A 7,226-nucleotide genomic window follows, 5' to 3' on the forward strand; every position below is an offset into this window, starting at 1 on the left:
ACGTCCAGCAATTGGAGCTGTGGGTTCAGCCGGCAGAGGGGCAGCCCCTGGGGTCCCCTCTTCGCTTGGCCCCGCGGGCAGGGGGGCTCCAAGGAGGGACATGCACCACAGCTGCCGGAACAGGCCCTGCCTTGAGGCCTTTCCCAAGAGCGGCGATTCCAGCACGAGCACTGGAGAGCACGATGGAGCACTGAAGGGGAGATGGATGTCAGGCGGGGAGGCCCTTCCAGAATTTGGTTCGTGTGAGGTCCTGCGAAACCGGTGCCAGCACGCACGGAGGGCACGGGGCACGTGGAGGATCGGGGGAGGCACGGCTGCAGGCGCTGGAGCCTCTGCCCGCGTAACCTCCACTTCCATCTCCTCTGCTCGGGCTAACGTTGAGTTGTCAGGAAACAAGGAGCTCGGCCTCCATTTCAGGGTGATTCACGCTTGGCTGGTGGGGAGAAAAATGTCAGCTGCTGCTGATTTAAGAGAAGACACCCGCCTGTTTCTGTGGGCAGTGCTGAAAGGTAATTGAATTAGGGCAGTGGGGCAGCGCTAGCACAGCTGCGTTCAGCTCTTCGTGCACCCAGACAGTGGACAGGAGGGATCTGTGCCCATGCCCAGTGAACCCATTTGGGAGTGAAGGCAGCTCCTTCCCAAAGGATATAGGTAGATATATGTGCACTCTCTGTCCAGAGAGTGTATCTACCAGGATATTTTCCAGTGCCAGGGTTACGGGCATGGACAGCCACCCAAGAACTGGTTGTGTCAGCTCTCCTTTGGGAGCTGCTCCTGAGCTGTGAGCTTTTACACACTGCGTGCTTTTTACACGCTCCTTTTGCAACTGTGTGTAAAATGTAGCTATCGGTTTAAACCTATATATGCAATATATAGCTTCAGTATATAAAGACGCGGTGTGCTGAGGACGAACTCTGCTGTGGCAATGGGCTGGCCATTTGTTTCTGGCAGTTTTGTTCCCAGACTTGTAATCGTGAGTTTTTCTTGTCTGAGGACAAAACAGCTGTAAGGGGAGATTTATAGGGTGGATGTTAAAACCAACTTCCCAATAACATTAGGAATTGCAGGAAATCTTTAGGAAGAAGGCATCCCTGTGACTAGAACCCCAGGGTGATATTAGGGAGCTGGCCAAGCTGCTCCAGTGGGTGAAACAGAGAAACTGCTGCTGCCCTCCTCAGGCATCTCCATCCCATCTAATGGCACCCAAATCTTGCAGGGAGGTCAGTGGAGACAGTGCGGTGCCACTGAGGGACTTTGCCTCTGCTTCCACTTCTACTCTCCACTCCCCACAAGCAGGTTCCTGCTTGCACTTTTTCCTGAGTTGCTTCACCAGGAGCTGCAACAGGCAAGGTGGAGAGCAGGGACAGGGGGTGACTGCTGTCAGAAAAAAAAAGATGTTTTAAAGCTATTTTGAGTTTTGTGTAAACAACTATTTCTTTTGGTTTAGTGGCCAAAAGGAAGAAAAGAACAAGCTTCTGTCCCCACCACAGGATCTGTGTAGTCCTGGGTGGCAGATGTGCCTCGGTGGCACACAGGGGCTGCACCCAGCCCTGTGGGTACTGTGGGACATGATGTCTGCCTTCAGCCCCCACGGTGCCCTGCAGAGTGTGGTGGGGCTTTGCTCCTGCTCCTCACAGAGATCGTGGTGGGGAAGTGGGCGGTTGTGCCTCTTCTTGAGGGGCTTTCAGGTAACGGGTATAGCTCAGACCCTCTCTGTCCTTCCTCCCCACCAGCATGTTGGGGCCTTCGAGGGCTGGGCACCGGTCGAGGGCTCTCTCCCCTTCTTTGGATGTCACTGGGCAATGGGCAACCGCTAGCTGAGACTGATTTAAGAGCAGCTGGCTGGGACACTCCCCAGACAGAGCAGTAGGGATAATAAGGAACAATGTGGATGACCAGATGGGATGGTTGAGGTCCCTTGGGATCAAAGAAATCCCTAGATGCTGTTTGATGGTCCTCTTGTAGCAATACCTCCACTGGGTGTTTACCATGTATCTGGTGAGGAAATGTGACCCTTCGTTTCTCACACAAACACTTGTGATGCGGTCCATGCCTCTGTCAGCTCAAGATGTGTCCGTGGCAGCTAGTGAAAACATTCAGATGAAGCAACCAGCATCTGCCTGGTGCTCTCCAGGAGGGCTTTGGAGTTGCGTTTGCAACCTTTGAGGCCCCGAGTGGGGAATTCACTTCCCTCCATGGGCAAGTTGATCAGACAGCAGTTGGGTAAGCAGAGGACATGGAGGGGATATGCTCCATGTGGGCTCCTGGAAGCCCCATACCGGTGGTTTCTGAAGCCCACTGCTAAAATAGGCTGGACAGCAAAGGCTCTCCAGATGATGAACAGGGTAAGTGCCAGTCAGCCAGTGTTATTCCTGCAGAATTGATTTGAACACTGCACAAATTGAATTTAATTTCATGATTGATTATGCCAGGACACCCCAAGTATTGGATAGATGCCTTTATTAAATAATATCATAGAAATAATTCTTGGCTCCAAGAGAAGGAGCTTGCATTTTCGGATCTGGAGTAAGACTGGTTGGGGGAAGGCCATTCATCCTGCACACTAAATCAAGATGAAAACCCGTGGTCTGGAGGCTCGCTGAGACGTGCTGGTGCTGAGGCCCTGGGTGACGCCAGCTGCATGTGCTGTCTCTGGTTTCTCAGGAGGGGACCATGTGCAAGCCCCCGGTGCAGCACTGCTGCATCAGAGAAGCCCCTGTCTTGAGCCTCTGCCAAGATCTGACTTGTTATTATGGCCAAAGGCACCCAGGTTAGACATGCGATTTCCACAGGGTGGATGTCTACAGTGACGCTTGCACACGTATGTGTCCATCTTCTGTATCTGCCTGTAGAGCTGTGTGCAAGAGATGCAGCTATCACCTTGCTTCTTCATGGTGTGTATGCTGCTTTTCTTCCCGTGCCTTAACAAGTCAGTGCATCAGCTGAGAGGTGGCAACTGTCCATCTTACTGTGTGTCTTACCACAAACCTTTTTGCCATAGATTAAAAAACCAATTTCTTTTGCCTCTGTTGCAGGGTAACATCAGAAGCAGGGACAGCCGTGCCGGCTCAGCCGAAGTGAAGGAATCAGATAAACATGCATGATGCTAAGGTGTTATTAACCTTGTGAATTTAGTGTTGTAAGTTTGACCTTTCTTCTCCCATCACTCTCCTCTCTATGGATCACTGCTGTCCCTCCTGGACACATCTCTCGTTGTGAATTGTGAGATGTCATACCTTGTTGTTTGCCATGCAGGTCACCTTGTGAGTGCTCCGAGACAATTAATCACCCCAGTCCTGATTGAAAATTCTCAGTCCTTCAATTTTCTGGTTGCATTTGACTGAGTAATGTCTTTGCAGAGACAGGGGAGAGAAGAGTTTCCAATTCATTTGCAGGTACATGATTATTTTAAAAGGTGTTTTTGTGAAGCATCTCGTAATACATAAAGTCCCATGGCTGCATATCCTGAAGGAAAACCCAGGCAGCACAGCTTCTTGGTCCAAGCGGGCATGGGCTAGCTGGCAACAGCAGGCTCAGCTCTCACACAAATCAGGCAGCAGCAAAAGGGATCAATTCCCACCTGGTACAAGGGCTTTTGGATCAGAAAATCTGGTAACGCCGTGGTGCTGCTTGAACTGGAGAAGGTAAGGTGTATTAACATGCACTGAGCATGAGAATCACAGAAGCTTCAAATGCCAGGGCTTCAGGCTGGGAAAATAATAAAGAATCACACAGAGCTTTCTGATGTTAAATATAAAAAAACTTACTGGAAGGAGGAGAGTAAATTTTTATTAAAACACCTGTCTTTCCTTGGCTGCAGAGCTCCTACTTACACCCTTTCCCCATCCCTTCAGGCTTCACTCCCTGACATGCTTTCGAGGCCACACATTTTCATCCCTTGCTGCTGTGCAGGGAACGTGGCCCTGCATACCCCACCCGTGGGTGTGCAACACTGCAGGGGTTGTTCACGGGATAAGACCTGCAGGGATTGCCGTAATGGGGGCCTCCCTGTATAATACCAAAGGTTCGTCTAAATTATTATGCTTAATTTTGGCTATGATAACGTGTTACTATGGATGACAGTACTGGCTTCATTTCCTTCTCCAAATTTGGTCCCTTCTGGCATTGGAGCAAGGTTTTATCCATCTGGATCACTGCATCATCATCATCAGATGTGTTCTATAGGCACAGGACTGTCCTCCAACAGCCTGTCTCCCCTCCTGGAGGCTGTGGTTGAGAGTATGGTTGCCATGGTGGTAGCGAGACAATTAAAATGGCTTTATAACCAGCTGAAGGTACCGACTGTTTCCAGGATACCATATATCCTAATCAATCTCAGCTCTGACAGACCTTGGAGCGAAGCCAGGTCCAATGACAGCAGTTGGTGGCGTTTGATTTTTTTCTTCCTTTTTCAGCCCTCTAGGGTTAGCTTTCCTGCATGGGTTTTGAAGCTGCAGTTCAAGGTAGAAAAACCCTCCGTCCTTTCTGGATGTGGTATCTTTCATTCTGCATCCTTTCATTTGGGCCACGCAGCACAAAAAATGTGTAAAGTTATCACCACTCTTCTGATCTCCTGACCCGCAAGAAGCTGAACTGTCTTCCTTGCATTGACTGATGTGGGTGCTGCCCTTTAGCTGAGTGCAGGGAATAAGGGATCTCTTTGTTAGAGGCTTCTCCTAACAGGCTGCGCTGCTCCCCCTGCCAGGCCATTCCCCGTGGGTGGTGGGGGCTGGAAGCAATATGTTGGAAGTCACACTGTATCCCAACAGCTTGGGATTCAGAGCTGTCAAGCAGTGGCTCATTGTTAGTACAACTTCTTCCAGAACGCCAGAAAAAGAAAAGGCGACTTAAAACTTTTTATGACCTGCTGACACATGAGTCTGGTAGGAATCTGACTCTCTGTGAATCCAGAGGAATAGCGGAGGGGTTTGGAGATCTGCTGCTGCTGCTGGTACTTACAGGGTTATTTTTCCCTACAGGTAGCAATGTGAGCCAGAGGACGGCTCCAAGTTGCATCTGGTTCTTCCAGCTGGCTCACATGGATCTACTTTGTGGTGTAGGTGCTGCCCTGTGCTGGGTCAGCACTTTAGATGGACATATAGTATTTTTCTGAGGGCTTCTTCTATCTTTGCCATGATTCATGAACAGTTGGATTCCCATTTTAGAGAGCTTCTGACTTATACAAGCCCTGAGGTGACTATGTAGTCCCAGGTAGGCAGCTGGGCCAGCCGTGTCCTGCAAGTCTGGATGAGTTTGCAGGGTGAGGCTATAGGACGGCACAAAATGGCACTCCTGATTGCTACTACTTTTCCCCACATTTCTAGAGAACTTAGCTCAGGGCTGCTCTGTGCGGTGCTGGACACTTCACCGATGCAGGTGCTACAGTGGTTTCAAATTCAGGGCTCTTCTGCATTTTGTGGTGGCACTGTCTAGCTCAATGTTCTCAACTTTTCTTTTCCTTGAATCCTCACTTATAGACAGAATGCTTGAAACAACCACAATTATCAGCATTAAAACAAAATTAACCTGAATCTAACTTAGGTTTATGGCCCTGCTTAAACCTCCTAGGGTCGTGAAGCCTGTTTTAGAAGCTGCTGGTCTATGTCTTTGCATGCCATCAATCACTGTATATCATTTGCTTTAGAGTATCAGACCTTGCACAACTCTCCTGAATTTCTAGCATGCCTGTAGATTTGCTGTATCTTTACTCTGTTTGGATTTACCTGATCCCTCCAGCTGTAAGAGTCCGCAAACAGCCCCCACTTCACAGACGGGGCACTCCACCTGGGCAAACACTCCTGGCATCTGCTGAAACAACAGATCTAGAAGCATTAGCCTGTGCCATTAGTCTCCAGGTTAGAGGGTCATTAAAAGTCCCCAAAGTAAACCAAAAACCTTGTCTGGAGGCTTTTTCTCCCTTAGGAACCAGCTACCTTCAATGCTTCCTCAGTGACCAAAGAGAACAGCTTGTAAAAGCCCTAATATTCCAAAGATAAGCAATTTAGCTATGTAAATGGGAAGTTATGGGTTTCTTTAAAGGCTCTGTTTGAACATATTTTTTCCCTGACTCCCCCTTGACACCATTAGGTCTTTCTGGCTGCTCATTTTGGATGATTTTGTTTCAAAATATGTTTAGAAGCTTAGGTTCTAAGAAAGGACAATAATTACCCAACTAACAATGAACTTAACCAACCACCCGAGGAGTCGGAATGATTTACAGCTTTCAAAGGAGCTGAAGCTAGCTTGCCTTTTGTCTTTCTGTTTAATGCCTCTCTAATATTCTTCTCTGGACACAATGACTTTCTGAACTGTTTTTTCTCCTCCCTTTTTTTTTTTTTCTTAAATAGAATGCTAAGTCCCTCCACCACCTAATTCTCTGCATACAAAAGAAGATTTAATATCCTCTAAATGACTATAAAGAAGAAACCTACCAGATGGCAGACTTCGTTGCTCAAGGGGGATGCAGGCTGCGTTTCTTGGAGAAGCATTTCAATGTGGTTTTGAAAGAGAGAGTCACTAGATGTATTAATCTTTTCCTTAGTGGGGTGCTGTGATATAACTCAGGAGAGGTGCAAGAAGAGGGAAATACAGTTTGTGATGCAACAGAAGAAACAAACAGAGCTGCATGAGGAACCTTTTTTTGCTAATTTCTTGAATCTCTTTGAGAAACGTATTAACTATGACCTTGGGCATCTCTGCAGAAGTTTTGAGATGTAGCGCCTGGACTAGGCATAACTTTACAAACTTGAGGAAAGATTTAAGGAAGTTACTAGCATTCAGAGACTGCTTCTCCAGATTTAAAACAAGGATGTTGCTGACATATAATCAATGCTCTTCAGGAAGAAACTGTTCTGCTTCCTCCTCTTTCCATTTTTCCTATGTCAGAAGCCAACTTGCTAACAAGATTAGTTGATTGAAAGGAGGACTTCTTTAAGAGCAGACGTTTTGCATCTCACTTATTTTCCAAGTATTCAGTTGAATAATTCACCTGACACATAGCTAAATAATTTCTCTTCATAGATTATCTGAGAAAAGATCACAATATTTACATATGGACCTATTGTTCAGACTTATTTGCTAAATAATTTATTGGAATAATCTGTGCTCTGTGTCTCATTTGTGGCCAGTTCCTTGGGAGATGTTGATATTCTGATGGTGTGATATGTTTCTGTTCCCAAGTGGGTGAGTGTAACTTTCTGGAATTATTTTGTGATGTAAGTAGTTGT

Source organism: Buteo buteo, chromosome 6 (assembly GCF_964188355.1).
Source record: "Buteo buteo chromosome 6, bButBut1.hap1.1, whole genome shotgun sequence".
NCBI classification, from domain to species: domain Eukaryota; kingdom Metazoa; phylum Chordata; class Aves; order Accipitriformes; family Accipitridae; genus Buteo; species Buteo buteo.